Source organism: Triticum dicoccoides, chromosome 4A, assembly GCF_002162155.2.
Source record: "Triticum dicoccoides isolate Atlit2015 ecotype Zavitan chromosome 4A, WEW_v2.0, whole genome shotgun sequence".
NCBI classification, from domain to species: Eukaryota; Viridiplantae; Streptophyta; class Magnoliopsida; order Poales; family Poaceae; genus Triticum; species Triticum dicoccoides.
Genome location: NC_041386.1, coordinates 576,342,039 through 576,358,081, shown reverse-complemented (window position 1 = coordinate 576,358,081; position 16,043 = coordinate 576,342,039).

Here is a 16,043-nt window from a genome sequence, read left to right as displayed (position 1 = left end):
CTCATACATGGATCCCATCTCAGATTTCATGGCTTCAAGCCATTTTGTGGAATCTGGGCTCACCATCGCTTCTTCATAGTTCGTAGGTTCATCATGATCTAGTAGCATGATTTCTAGAACAGGATTACCGTACCACTCTGGCGCAGACCTTACTCTGGTTGATCTACGAGGTTCAGTAGTATCTTGTTCTGAAGTTTCATGATCATTATCATTAGCCTCCTCACTAATTGGCGTAGGTGTCGCAGAAACATGTTTCTGTGATGTACTACTTTCCAATAAGGGAGCAGGTATAGTTACCTCGTCAAGTTCTACTTTCCTCCCACTCACTTCTTTCGAGAGAAACTCCTTCTCTAGAAAGGATCCATTCTTAGCAATGAATGTCTTGCCTTCGGATCTGTGATAGAAGGTGTACCCAACAGTCTCCTTTGGGTATCCTATGAAGACACATTTGTCCGATTTGGGCTTGAGCTTATCAGGTTGAAGATTTTTCACATAAGCATCGCAGCCCCAAACTTTAAGAAACGACAACTTTGGTTTCTTGCCAAACCATAGTTCATAAGGCATCATCTCAACGGATTTTGATGGTGCCCTATTTAACGTGAATGCGGCCGTCTCTAAAGCATAACCCCAAAATGATAGCGGTAAATCAGTAAGAGACATCATAGGTCGCACCATATCTAGTAAAGCACGATTACGACGTTTGGACACACCATTATGCTGTGGTGTGCCGGGTGGCGTGAGTTGCGAAACTATTCCGCATTGTTTCAAATGCATACCAAACTCGTAACTCAAATATTCTCCTCCACGATCAGATCGTAGAAACTTTATTTTCTTGTTACGATGATTTTCAACTTCACTCTGGAATTCTTTGAACTTTTCAAATGTTTCAGACTTATGTTTCATTAAGTAGATATACCCATATCTGCTTAAGTCATCTGTGAAGGTGAGAAAATAACGATATCCGCCACGAGCCTCAATATTCATCGGACCACATACATCTGTATGTATGATTTCCAACAAATCTGTTGCTCTCTCCATAGTACCGGAGAACGGTGTTTTAGTCATCTTGCCAATGAGGCACGGTTCGCAAGTACCAAGTGATTCATAATCAAGTGGTTCCAAAAGTCCATCAGTATGGAGTTTCTTCATGCGCTTTATACCGATATGACCTAAACGGCAGTGCCACAAATAAGTTGCACTATCATTATCAACTCTGCATCTTTTGGCTTCAACATTATGAATATGTGTGTTACTACTATCGAGATTCATCAAAAATAGACCACTCTTCAAAGGTGCATGACCATAAAAGATATTACTCATATAAATGGAACAACCATTATTCTCTGATTTAAATGAATAACCGTCTCGCATTAAACAAGATCCAGATATAATGTTCATGCTCAACGCTGGCACCAAATAACAATTATTTAGGTCTAATACTAATCCCGAAGGTAGATGTAGAGGTAGCGTGCCGACCGCGATCACATCGACTTTGGAACCATTTCCCACGCGCATCGTCACCTCGTCCTTTGCCAGTGTTCGCTTAATCCGTAGTCCCTGTTTCGAGTTGCAAGTATTAGCAACAGAACCAGTATCAAATACCCAGGTGCTACTGCGAGCTCTAGTAAGGTACACATCAATAACATGTATATCACATATACCTTTGTTCACCTTGCCATCCTTCTTATCCGCCAAATACTTGGGGCAGTTCCGCTTCCAGTGACCAGTCTGCTTGCAGTAGAAGCACTCAGTTTCAGGCTTAGGTCCAGACTTGGGTTTCTTCTCTTGAGCAGCAACTTGCTTGTTGTTCTTCTTGAAGTTCCCCTTCTTCTTCCCTTTGCCCTTTTTCTTGAAACTAGTGGTCTTGTTGACCATCAACACTTGATGCTCCTTTTTGATTTCTACCTCCGCAGCTTTCAGCATTGCGAAGAGCTCGGGAATAGTCTTATTCATCCCTTGCATATTATAGTTCATCACAAAGCTCTTGTAGCTTGGTGGCAGTGATTGGAGAATTCTGTCAATGATGCAATCATCTGGAAGATTAACTCCCATCTGAATCAAGTGATTATTATACCCAGACATTTTGAGTATATGCTCACTGACAGAACTGTTCTCCTCCATCTTGCAGCTATAGAACTTATTGGAGACTTCATATCTCTCCATCCGGGCATTTGCTTGAAATATTAACTTCAACTCCTGGAACATCTCATATGCTCCATGACGTTCAAAACATCGTTGAAGTCCCGATTCTAAGCCGTAAAGCATGGCACACTGAACTATCGAGTAGTCATCAGCTTTGCTCTGCCAGACGTTCATAACATCTGGTGTTGCTCCAGCAGCAGGCCTGGCACCCAGCGGTGCTTCCAGGACGTAATTCTTCTGTGCAGCAATGAGGATAATCCTCAAGTTACAGACCCAGTCCGTGTAATTGCTACCATCATCTTTCAACTTTGCTTTCTCAAGGAACACATTAAAATTCAACGGAACAACAACACGGGCCATCTATCTACAATCAAACATACATAAGCAAGATACTATCAGGTACTAAGTTCATGATAAATTTAAGTTCAATTAATCAAATTACTTAAAGAACTCCCACTTAGATAGACATCCCTCTAATCCTCTAAGTGATCACGTGATCCAAATCAACTAAACCATAACCGATCATCACATGAAATGGAGTAGTTTTCAATGGTGAACATCGCTATGTTGATCATATCTACTATATGATTCACGCTCGATATTTCGATCTCAGTGTTCCGAGGCCATATCTGCATATGCTAGGCTCGTCAAGTTTAACCTGAGTATTCTGCGTGTGCAAAACTGGCTTGCACCCATTGTAGATGGACGTAGAGCTTATCACACCCGATCATCACGTGGTGTCTGGGCATGACGAACTTTGGCAACGGTGCATACTCAGGGAGAACACTTTTATCTTGATAATTTAGTGAGAGATCATCTTATAATGCTACCGTCAATCAAAGCAAGATAAGATGCATAAAAGATAAACATCACATGCAATCAATATAAGTGATATGATATGGCCATCATCATCTTGTGCTTGTGATCTCCATCTCCGAAGCACTGTCGTGATCACCATCGTCACTGGCGCGACACCTTGATCTCCATCATAGCATCGTTGTCGTCTCGCCAATCTTATGCTTCCACGACTATCGCTACCGCTTAGTGATAAAGTAAAGCATTACATCGCGATTGCATTGCATACAATAAAGCGACAACCATATGGCTCCTGCCAGTTGCCGATAACTCGGTTACAAAACATGATCATCTCATACAATAAAATTTAGCATCATGTCTTGACCATATCACATCACAACATGCCCTGCAAAAACAAGTTAGACGTCCTCTACTTTGTTGTTGCAAGTTTTACGTGGCTGCTACGGGCTTAAGCAAGAACCAGTCTTACCTACGCATCAAAACCACAACGATAGTTTGTCAAGTTGGTGCTGTTTTAACCTTCGCAAGGACCGGCGTAGCCACACTCGGTTCAACTAAAGTTGGAGAAACTGTCACCCGCAAGCCACCTATGTGCAAAGCATGTCGGGAGAACCGGTCTCGCGTAAGCGTACGCGTAATGTCGGTCCGGGCCACTTCATCCAACAATACCACCGAACCAAAGTATGACATGCTGGTAAGTAGTATGACTTATATCGCCCACAACTCACTTGTGTTCTACTCGTGCATATGACATCAACACATAAAACCTAGGCTCGGATGCCAATGTTGGGGAACGTAGTAATTTCAAAAAAATTCCTATGCACACGCAAGATCATGGTGATGCATAGCAACGAGAGGGGAGAGTGTGATCTACGTACCCTTGTAGATCGACAACGGAAGCGTTTGTTTGGTGTAGTCGTACGTCTCCACGGCCCGACCGATCAAGCACTGAAACTACGGCACCTCCGAGTTCTAGCACACGTTCAGCTCGATGACGATCCCCGGACTCCGATCTAGCAAAGTGTCGGGGAAGAGTTCCGTCAGCACGACGGCATGGTGACGATCTTGATGTACTACTGTCGCAGGGCTTCGCCTAAGCACCGCTACAATATTATCGAGGACTATGGTGGAAGGGGGCACCGCACACGGCTAAGAATATGATCACGTGGATCAACTTGTGTCTCTAGGGGGTGCCCCTGCCTCCGTATATAAAGGTTCAAGGAGGGGTGTGGCCGGCCTAGAGGTGGCGCGCCAGGAGGAGTCCTACTCCCTCCGTGAGTAGGACTTCCCCCCCAAATCCTAGTTGGAATAGGATTCGCGAGGTGGGAAAAGAGGGAGAGAGAAGGAGGGGGCGCCGGCCCCCTCTCTCCTTGTCCTATTCGGACTAGGGGGAGGGGCGCGCGGCCTAGCCCTGGCCGCCTCTCCTCTTCTTCCACTATGGCCCACTAAGGCCCATATAGCTCCCGGGGGGTTCCGGTAACCTCCCGGTACTCCGGTAAAATCCCGATTTCACCCGGAACACTTCCGATATCCAAATATAGGCTTCCAATATATCAATATTTATGTCTCGACCATTTCAAGACTCCTCGTCATGTCCGTGATCTCATCCGGGACTCCGAACAACCTTCGGTACATCAAAATGCATAAACTCATAATATAACTGTCATCGTAACCTTAAGCGTGCGGACCCTACGGGTTCGAGAACAATGTAGACATGACCGAGACATGTCTCCGGTCAATAACCAATAGCGGAACCTGGATGCTCATATTGGTTCCTACATACTCTACGAAGATCTTTTATCGGTCAGACCGCATAACAACATACGTTATTCCCTTTGTCATCGGTATGTTACTTGCCCGAGATTCGATCGTCGGTATCCAATACCTAGTTCAATCTCGTTACCGGCAAGTCTATTTACTCGTTCCGTAATACATCATCCCGCAACTAACTCATTAGTTGCAATGCTTGCAAGGCTTAAGTGATGTGTATTACCGAGAGGGCCCAGAGATACCTCTCCGACGATCGGAGTGACAAATCCTAATCTCGAAATACGTCAACCCAACATGTACCTTTGGAGACACCTGTACAGCACCTTTATAATCACTCAGTTACGTTGTGACGTTTGGTAGCACACAAAGTGTTCCTCCGGCACACGGGAGTTACATAATCTCATAGTTATAGGAACATGTATAAGTCATGAAGAAAGCAATATCAACATACTAAATGTTCGGATGCTAAGCTAATGGAATGGGTCATGTCAATCAGATCATTCAACTAATGATGTGACCCCGTTAATCAAATGACAACTCTTTGTCCATGGTTAGGAAACATAACCATCTTTGATTAACGAGCTAGTTAAGTAGAGGCATACTAGTGACACTCTGTTTGTCTATGTATTCACACATGTATTATGTTTCCGGTTAATACAATTCTAGCATGAATAATAAACTTTTATCATGATATAAGGAAATAAATAATAACTTTATTATTGCCTCTAGGGCATATTTCCTTCACGAGCGTGAATCATATAGTAGATATGATCAACATAGTGATGTTCACCAATGAAACTACTCCATCTCACGTGATGATCGGACATGGTTTAGTTGATTTGGATCACGTAATCACTTAGAGGATTAGAGGGATGTCTATCTAAGTGGGTGTAACGCCCTCGATGCGGCTATAGCTCCCACGTGTCGAGGCACGACTTAGAGACATAACCGCATTGAAAGCAATGTCGCAAGTTAGGCAATCATCACAAACATCCCATGTAATATAAGTAAAAGGGGAAGATACATAGCTGGCTTACACTCGCCACGTCACATCAAAGTACATAAATAACATCCATCATTCAAACACTCATGGCCTGACTACGGCGCCAAAATAGAAAAGAACCCAACATGTGACAAGGCCCTGAATCGAACGCCAACTAGGCACCACTACTGATCATCAGGAAAAGACACGTAGTAACGCTGAGAGTCCTCGTCGAACTCCCACTTCAGCTCGTACTCGTCACCTGGAGCGGAAACACATGGACCTGCATCTGGAGTTATAGTATCTATGAGCCACAGGGACTCAGCAATCTCGCACCCTCGCGATCAAAACTATTTAAGCTTATAGGGAGGGTAGGCAAATATATGTGGAGCTGCAGCAAGCGACTAGCATATATGGTGGCTAACTTATACGCAAAAGAGAGCGAGAAGAGGAGGCGAAGCGCGAGCGGGAATCTAAAGGAACAACCTGTGCAAGCATAACTCCAACACCATGTCCACTTCCCGGACTCCACCGAGAAGGGGCCATCACGGTAACATACATGGTTGATTCATTTTAAATAAGTTTAGTTCAAGTTATCTACAACTGGACATTAACAAATTCCCATCCGCCCATAACCGCGGGCACGGCTTTCGAAAGTTCAATCCCTGCAGGGGAGTCCCAACTTAGCCCATGACAAGCTCTCACGGTCAACGAAGGAATAGACCTCCACCCGAGACACACCGATCAGACTCGGTATCCCGGTACAACAAGACGATTCGACAGGTTAAAACAAGACCAGCAACACCGCCCGAATGTGCCGACAAATCCCGATAGGAGCTGCACATATCTTGTTCTCAGGGCACACTCAGATGAGCCAGACGTCGGGTAAGCCCGCCCAGAGTTGCCCCTGGTAGCCTCAGACATCGCTCAGTGGGACCAACACTCAGAGGAGCACTGGCCCGGGGGGGGTTAAAATAAGATGACCCTTGAGTCTGTAGAACCCAAGGGAAAGAAAAGGGGCTAGGTGGCAAATGGTAAAACCCATGTTGGGCATTGCTAGAAAAGCTTTAATCAAGGCGAACTATCAGGGGGTTCCCATTATAACCCAACCGCGTGAGGAACGCAAAATCCGGGAACATAACACCGATATGACGGAAACTAGGGCGGCAAGAGTGGAACAAAACACTAGGCGAGAGGCCGAGCCTTCCACCCTTTACCAAGTATATAGATGCATTAAGATAACATAGCAATATAATGACATCCCAACAAGTAAATAAATGTGCCAACAAGGAACGGCTCCAATCTTCACCTGCAACTAGCAACGCTATAAGAGGGGCTGAGGAAAGCGGTAACATAGCCAATCAACGGTTTGCTAGGACATGGTGGGTTAGAGGTTCAACATGGCAATTGGGAGGCTGACAAGCAAAAGGTACGCATCGTGGCATTGGCATAGCAAAGAGCGAGCAAACTAGCATAGCAAAGATAGTAGTGATTTCGAGGGTATGATCATCTTGCCTGCAAAGCTGTCAGAGTTGACTGGATCCTCAAAAGCAAACTCAACGGGCTCCTCGTTAGCGAACTCGTCTCCCGGCTCTACCCAAACAAGACAAACAAGCAACAAGGATACAATCAACCATGGGCAAACTCAAACTACAAGATGCAATGATGGTATGCTATGCGGGATGCGACGCGGGATGCAAAATGCAAGATATGACAGGAAATTCATGAACCTGGCCTCAACTTGGAAAACCAAGTGTGCCACTGGAAAGATGGGATGAAATCTCTTGAAAACGATATAAAGATCATTGGAATCGGAGTTACGGTTTGGAAATGGCAAGTGTTTTAAGAATGACACCGGTCTGCGATTTACAGCAAGTAGGCATCTAAATGCAATGAAATGAACATGCTACAGCCACCAAACATGACAACAAAATACATGGCAGGGATGCACACAATATGCTTAACAAAAGACTAGCACTGAGCCACGGCCAAATCATCCATTATGAGGTTCAAACAAGCATGGCAAAAACGCAAATGCAAAACAGATTTCAGACTTGGTGAAATTAACACTTGTCTGAAATTTCAGATCACGAAGCTCTCTTCGGAGCAGCAAAACAACAAGATACATGACCTGATTATGACAAAGAAGAACATGGCATGGAGCTACTCAACAAGCTTAACAAAAGTCCCAAAGTGACCTGGGACCAAAAGGGATCATAAAATATACTAACAAGCACACGAACATAGCTCAAACACAATCAGTTTTTCAGACTTAGTGAAAACTAAGACATGCTGAAATTTAACTCACGAAGGCATGTAAACGAGCTCGATGCACTCACTACGGTGCAAGTCATGGCAAGGCAAGCATACATCCATTAAGAAGGCACAAAATTCTAGCTAGACATGGCAAGAACAACGGCATAGCATGCACGGATCCACTACAATAACTCCGGCAAAATCGCAAACGAGTTGACGATCTGCCCAGCTTCACAATGAAGCAAAAGTAGAGCTCGATTGACTCAAGCTAGGGTGCTACATAATTGCAAGTAAAGAAATGGATGGATAGAGCATAACATGATTAACAAAACTCCTTTACTGATCATCCTCAAAAGAGGCAGGGATCACTAAAAAACAAGTTGAACGTATGACATCATGAACTAAATAATCCCAGACTTAGTGAAAACAACTAAGTCCCTGAAAACAGATTTACCGGGTGCCTCACTTTGCAAGCTTGCACAAGTCACCACACACATCCTAAAAATGCATGGGTTGCACCTCTGGAAAGAAAACAAAATGCTTAACAAAACATATGAAGGACTCACAGGCATATCATGCACACAACAATCATGGCAAAAATGACAAAAGTCTAAGATGAACTAGCAGATCTGACAATTAACTCACGAAGCCTCCTTCTAGCAGCATCTCGGGCATCAAGATGAACTCAAATGAAAATAATGCAATGGAATGAAATGATGTACTCGTCGAGACGGACATTTTGATATACTATATGTCCAAATCGGAGCTACGGATGCGGAGATATGGCAGGTCAAAGTTTGCTCGAAAATTAGGGTTAGGGACGAAAAAGTCAACCCCGAGATGACCCAGATCTAGATCTGGCCCGATCTGCACGCGGTTCGAGGAGTTTGCCAGAGTTGGACTTGAAGCTCGCCGGAGTGGAAGGAGAGGTCGCCGGAGACGCGGGATCCGGCCGGGTCGGCGTAGAGGACGACGGGGCGGCGGACGTGGTGCGGTTCCCGAGGCCGGCGGCGGTGGCGCGGGGCCGGCTCGGGCGGCGGCGCGCGCCGGTGGGTGGAGTTCGACGGAGTTCAGCGAGGTACGCGGCGGCGCCGGCCGGCGAGTAGAAGCGTCGGGCGCGGGGACGAAGCGGTCGCGGGCGGCGGCGCGCCTCTGGGCCACGGGGGCCGGTTGCGGGCTCCCGCGGGCCGGCGGCGGAGGCGAGTGGCGCGGGCCACGTGGCGGGAGGCGGCTGGCTGGGCGCGGCGGCGGACGCGTCCGGCCTGGCGCGGACACGTCCGGCGGCGGCGGGATGCGTTTTTTTTAAGACTAGGGTTTCGTGGGGAAGAGAGATCCGAAAACGAAGGGGTTCTATTTATAGACATAAGTGGAGCTAGGAGAGTCCAAATGAGGTGCGGTTTTCGGTCACGCGATCGTGATCGAACGCTCTAGGTGACGGAGCAGAGTTTGGTGGGTTTTGGGCCAAATTGGTGGGGTGTTGGGCTGCAACACACACGAGGCCTTTTCGGTCCCTCGGTTAACCGTTGGAGTATCAAACGAAGTCCAAATGGCACGAAACTTGACAGGCGGTCTACCGGTAGTAAACCAAGGCCGCTTGGCTAGTATCGGTCCAATCCGGAAATGTTTAATCCCCACACACGAAAGAAAGCTAGAAATGACCACCGGAGAAGAACGGAGCGCCGGAATGCAAAACGGACAACGGGGAAAATGCTCGAATGCATGAGATGAACACGTATGCGAATGCAATGCACATGATGACATGATATGAGATGCATGAAAACGAAAACAACACACGGAGACAAAGACCCGAACCCGAGAAATAAATATAACTTAACGCCGGAAACGGCAAGAGTTGGAGTACAAATTGGGAAAGTTATATCTGGGGCGTTACAGTGGGAGTTCTTAAGTAATATGATTAATTGAACTTAAATTTATCATGAACTTAGTCCTGGTAGTATTTTGCAAATCATGTTGTAGATCAATAGCTCGCGTTGTTGCTTCCCTGTGTTTATTTTTATATGTTCCTAGAGAAAATTGTGTTGAAAGATGTTAGTAGCAATGATACGGATTGGATCCGTGATCTGAGGTTTATCCTCATTGCTGCACAGAGGAATTATGTCTTTGATGCACCGCTAGGTGACGGACCTATTGCATGAGCAGATGCAGACGTTATGAACGTTTGGCTAGCTCAATATGATGACTACTTGATAGTGAAGTGCACCATGCTTAACAGCTTAGAATCGGGACTTCAAAAACATTTTGAACGTCTTGGACCATATGATATGTTCCAGGAGTTGAAGTTAATATTTCAAGCAAATACCCGAGTTGAGAGATATGAAGTCTCCAACAGGTTCTATAGCTAAAAGATGGAGGAGAATCGCTCAACTAGTGAGCAAATTGTCTGGGTACTACAATCGCTTGAATCAAGTGGGAGTTAATCTTCCAGATAAGATAGTGATTGACAGAATTCTCTAGTCACCATCACCAAGTTAGTAGAACTTTGTGATGAACTATAGTATGCAAGGGATGACGAAAACGAATCCCGAGCTTTTCATGATGATGAAATCAATGAAGGTAGAAATCAAGAAAGAGCATCAAGTGTTGATGGTTGATAAGATCACTAGTTTCAAGAAAAGGGCAAAGGGAAAAAGGGGAACTTCAAGAAAAACAGCAAGCAAGTTGCTGCTCAAGTGAAGAAGCCCAAGTCTGGTCCTAAGCCTGAGACTAAGTGCTTGTACTACAAAGGGACTGGTCATTGGAAGCGGAACTACCCCAAGTGATTGGCGGATAAGAAGGATGGCAAAGTGAACATAAGTATATTTGATATACATGTTATTGATGTGTACTTTACTAGTGTTTATAGCAAACCCTCGGTATTTGATACTAGTTCAGTTGCTAAGAGTAGTAACTCGAAACGGGAGTTGCAGAATGAACAGAGACTAGTTAAGGGTGAAGTGACTATGTGTGTTGGAAGTGGTTCCAAGATTGATATGATCATCATCGCACACTCCCTATACTTTCGGGATTAGTGTTGAACCTAAATAAGTGTTATTTGGTGTTTGCGTTGAGCATAAATATGATTTGATCATGTTTATTGCAATATGGTTATTCATTTAAGCAAGAGAATAAATTGTTGTTCTGTTTACATGAATAAAACCTTATATGGTTACACACCCAATGAAAATGGTTCGTTGGATCTCGATCGTAGTGATACACATATTCATGATATTGAAGCCAAAAGATGCAAAGTTAATAATGATAGTGCAACTTATTTGTGGCACTGCCGTTTAGGTCATATTGGTGTAAAGCGCATGAAGAAACTCCATGCTGATGGGATTTTGGAATCACTTGATTATGAATCAGTTGATGCTTGCGAACCATGCCTCATGGGCAAAGATGACTAAGACTCCGTTCTCCGGAACAATGGAGCGAGCGATAGATTTGTTGGAAATCATACATACTGATGTATGTGGTCCGATGAATATTAAGGCTCGTGGCAGGTATCATTATTTTCTGATCTTCACAGATGATTTGAGCAGATATGGGTATATCTACTTAATGAAACACAAGTCTGAAACAGTTGAAAAATTCAAAGAATTTCAAAGTGAAGTGGAGAATCATCGTAACAAAAATGAAAGTTTCTACGATATGATTGCAGAAGTAAAATATTTGAGTTACGAGTTTGGCCTTCAGTTAAAAACAATGTGAAATAGTTTCACTACTCACGCCACCTGGAACACCATAGCATAATGGTGTGTCTGAACGTCATAACCGTACTTTATTAAATATGGTGCGATCTATGATGTCTCTTACCGATCTACCACTATCGTTTTGGGGTTATGCATTAGAGACAGCTGCATTCACGTTAAAAGGGCACCATCTAAATTTGTTGAGACGACACCGTATGAACTGTGGTTTGGCAAGAAACCAAAGTTGTCGTTTCTCAAAGTTTGGGGTTGCAATGCTTATGTGGAAAAGTTTCATCCTGATAAGCTCAAACCCAAATCGGAAAAGTGTGTCTTCATAGGATACCCAAAAAGTTACTGTTGGGTACACCTTCTATCACAGATCCGAAGGCAAGACTTTTGTTGCTAAATTCAGAAAGTTTCTGGAGAAGGAGTTTCTCTCGAAAGAAGTGAGTGGGAGGAAAGTAGAACTTGATGAGGTAACTGTACCTGCTCCCTTATTGGAAAGTAGTTCATCACAGAAATCTGTTCCTGTGACTACTACACCAATTAGTGAGGAAGCTAATGATGATGATCATGTAACTTCAGATCAAGTTACTATCAAATCTCGTAGGTAAACCAGAGTGAGATCCGCACCAGAGTGGTACGGTAATCCTATTCTGGAAGTCATGTTACTAGACCATGACGAACTTGCGAACTATGAGGAAGCGATGATGAGCCCAGATTCTGCGAAATGGTTTGAGGCCATGAAATCTGAGATATGATCCATGTATGAGAACAAAGTATGGACTTTGATGGATTTGCCCGATGATCGGCAAGCCATAGAAAATAAATGGATCTTCAAGAGAAAGACGGATGCTGATAGTAGTGGTACTATCTACAAAGCTAGAATTGTCGCAAAAGGTTTTCGACAAGTTCAAGGTGTTGACTACGATGAGATTTTCTCACTCGTATCTATGCTTAAGTCTGTCCGAATCATGTTAGCAATTGCCGCATTTTATGAAATCTAGCAAATGGATAAACAAAACTGCATTACTTAATGGATTTATTAAAGAAGAGTTGTATATGATGCAACCAGAAGGTTTTGTCAATCCTAAAGGTACTAACAAAATATGCAAGCTCCAACGATCCATCTATGGACTGGTGCAAACATCTCGGAGTTGGAATATACGCTTTGATAAGTTGATCAAAGCATATAGTTTTATACAGACTTGCGCTGAAGCCTGTATTTACAAGAAAGTGAGTGGGAGCACTACAACATTTCTGATAAGTATATGTGGAAGACATATTGTTGATCGGAGATAATGTAGAATTATTCTGCAAAGCATAAAGGAATGTTTGAAAGGAGTTTTTCAAAGAAAGACCTCGGTGAAGCTGCTTACATATTGAGCATCAATATCTATAGAGATAGATCAAGACGCTTGATAAGTTTTTCAATGAGTATATACCTTGACAAGATTTTGAAGTAGTTCAAAATGGAACAGTCAAAGAAGGAGTTCTTGCCTGTGTTACAAAGGTGTGAAGTTGAGTAAGACTCAAAACCCGACCACGGCAGAAGATAGAGACAGAATGAAAGTCATTCCCTATGACTCAGCCATAGGTTCTATAAAGTATGCCATGCTATGTACCAGACCTATTGTATACCCTGCCCTGAGTTTGGCAAGGGAGTACAATTGTGATCTAGGAGTAGATCACTGGACATTGGTCAAAATTATCCTTAGTGGAATAAGGATATGTTTCTCGATTATGGAGGTGACAAAAGGTTCGTCGTAAAGGGTTACGTCGATGCAAGTTTTGACACTGATCCAGATGACTCTAAGTCTCAATCTGGATACATATTGAAAGTGGGAGCAATTAGCTAGAGTAGCTCCATGCAGAGCATTGTTGACATAGAAATTTGCGAAATACTTACAGATCTGAATGTGGCAGACCCGTTGACTAAACTTCTCTCACAAGCAAAACATGATCACACCTCAGTACTCTTTGGGTGTTAATCACATAGTGATGTGAACTAGATTATTGACTCTAGTAAACCCTTTGGGTGTTGGTCACAAGTCGATGTGAACTATGGGTGTTAATCACATTGTGATGTGAACTATTGATGTTAAATCACATGGCGATGTGAACTAGATTATTGACTCTAGTGCAAGTGGGAGACTGAAGGAAATATGCCCTAGAGGCAATAATAAAGTTATTATTTATTTCCTTATATCATGATAAATGTTTATTATTCATGCTAGAATTGTATTAACCGGAAACATAATACATGTGTGAATACATAGACAAACAGAGTGTCACTAGTATGCCTCTACTTGACTAGCTCGTTAATCAAAGATGGTTATGTTTCCTAACCATGGACAAAGAGTTGTTATTTGATTAACGGGATCACATCATTAGGTGAATGATCTGATTGACATGACCCATTCCATTAGCTTAGCACCCGATCGTTTAGTATGTTGCTATTGCTTTCTTCATGACTTATACATCTTCCTATGACTATGAGATTATGCAACTCCCCTTTGCCGGAGGAACACTTTGTGTGCTACCAAACGTCACAACGTAACTGGGTGATTATAAAGGTGCTCTACAGGTGTCTCCAAAGGTACATGTTGGGTTGGCGTATTTCGAGATTAGGATTTGTCACTCCGATTGTCGGAGAGGTATCTCTGGGCCCTCTCGGTAATGCACATCACTTAAGCCTTGCAAGCATTGCAACTAATGAGTTAGTTACAGGATGATGTATTACGGAACGAGTAAAGAGACTTGCCGGTAACGAGATTGAACTAGGTATTGGATACCGACGATCGAATCTCGGGCAAGTAACATACCGATGACAAAGGGAACAACGTATGTTGTTATGCGGTCTGACCGATAAAAGATCTTCGTAGAATATGTAGGAACCAATATGGGCATCCAGGTCCCGCTATTGGTTATTGACCGGAGACGTGTCTCGGTCATGTCTACATTGTTCTCAAACCCGTAGGGTCCGCACGCTTAAGGTTTCGATGGCAGTTATATTATGAGTTTATACGTTTTGATGTACCGAAGGTTGTTCGGAGTCCCGGATGAGATCACGGACATGACGAGGAGTCTCGAAATGGTCGAGACATAAAGATTGATGTATTGGAAGCCTATGTTTGGATATCGGAAGTGTTCCGGGTGAAATCGGGATTTTACCCGAGTACCGGGAGGTTACCGGAACCCCCCGGGAGCTATATGGGCCTTAGTGGGCCTTAGTGGAAGAAGAGGAGAGGCGGCCAGGGCTGGGCCGCGCGCCCCTCCCCTTAGTCCAAATAGGACAAGGAGAGAGGTGGCCGGCGCCCCCCTCCTTCTCTCTCTCTCTTTTCCCACCTCGCGAATCCTATTCCAACTAGGAAAGGGGGGAGTCCTACTCCCGGAGGGAGTAGGACTCCTCCTGGCGCGCCCTATGATGGCCGGCCGGCCTTCCCCTCTTGAACCTTTATATACGGAGGCATGGGCACCCCATAGAGACACAAGTTGATCCACGTGATCATATTCTTAGCTGTGTGCAGTGCCCCCTTCCACCATAGTCCTCGATAATATTGTAGCAGTGCTTAGGCGAAGCCCTGCGACATTAGTACATCAAGATCGTCACCACGCCGTCGTGCTGACGGAACTCTTCCCCGACACTTTGCTGGATCGGAGTTCGGGGATCGTCATCGAGCTGAACGTGTGCTAGAACTCAGAGGTGCCGTAGTTTCGGTGCTTGATCGGTCGGGCCGTGAAGACGTATGACTACATCAACCGCATTGTCATAACGCTTCCGTTGTCGGTCTACAAGGGTACGTAGATCACACTCTCCCCTCTCGTTGCTATGCATCACCATGATCTTGCGTGTGCGTAGGAATTTTTTTGAAATTACTACGTTCCCAACAGCCCACCCTCCCGAGCTCCTCTCAACTGCAGGCTTTCGGGCCTAATCTGTCACTGCAATGCCTGTGGGCCTACTCGGCCTGCTGCGGGCCTGAATCATGGCCCATGGTAGGGTTTCTAGTCGTATTCACGCCGTGGTGGCCCAGTAGGTGGCATTTTTTGTTTTTTTGTTGCTTTATTTATTTTCTTTTGTTTTTTGCTTTATTTTTTAATTCTTTATGCTTTTAGTTTTAGAAAAATTATAAACTTTTTGTTAATGCCATTAGTTTTCAAATTTGAAAACACTTTTTTAGTTTTTTTGGTTTCTTTGTTGCTTTATTTATTTTATTTTGTGATTAACTTTACTATAAAAATAGTTTTTTCCTGTTTTTTTGATTTGTTTTTTGCATTATTAATTTTCTTTTGTTTTTTTCTTTAATTTTTAATTCTGTTTGCTTTTAGGTTAGCAAAATTATAAAAACTTTCTGTTAGTGCCATTAGTTTTAGAAAAATTATAA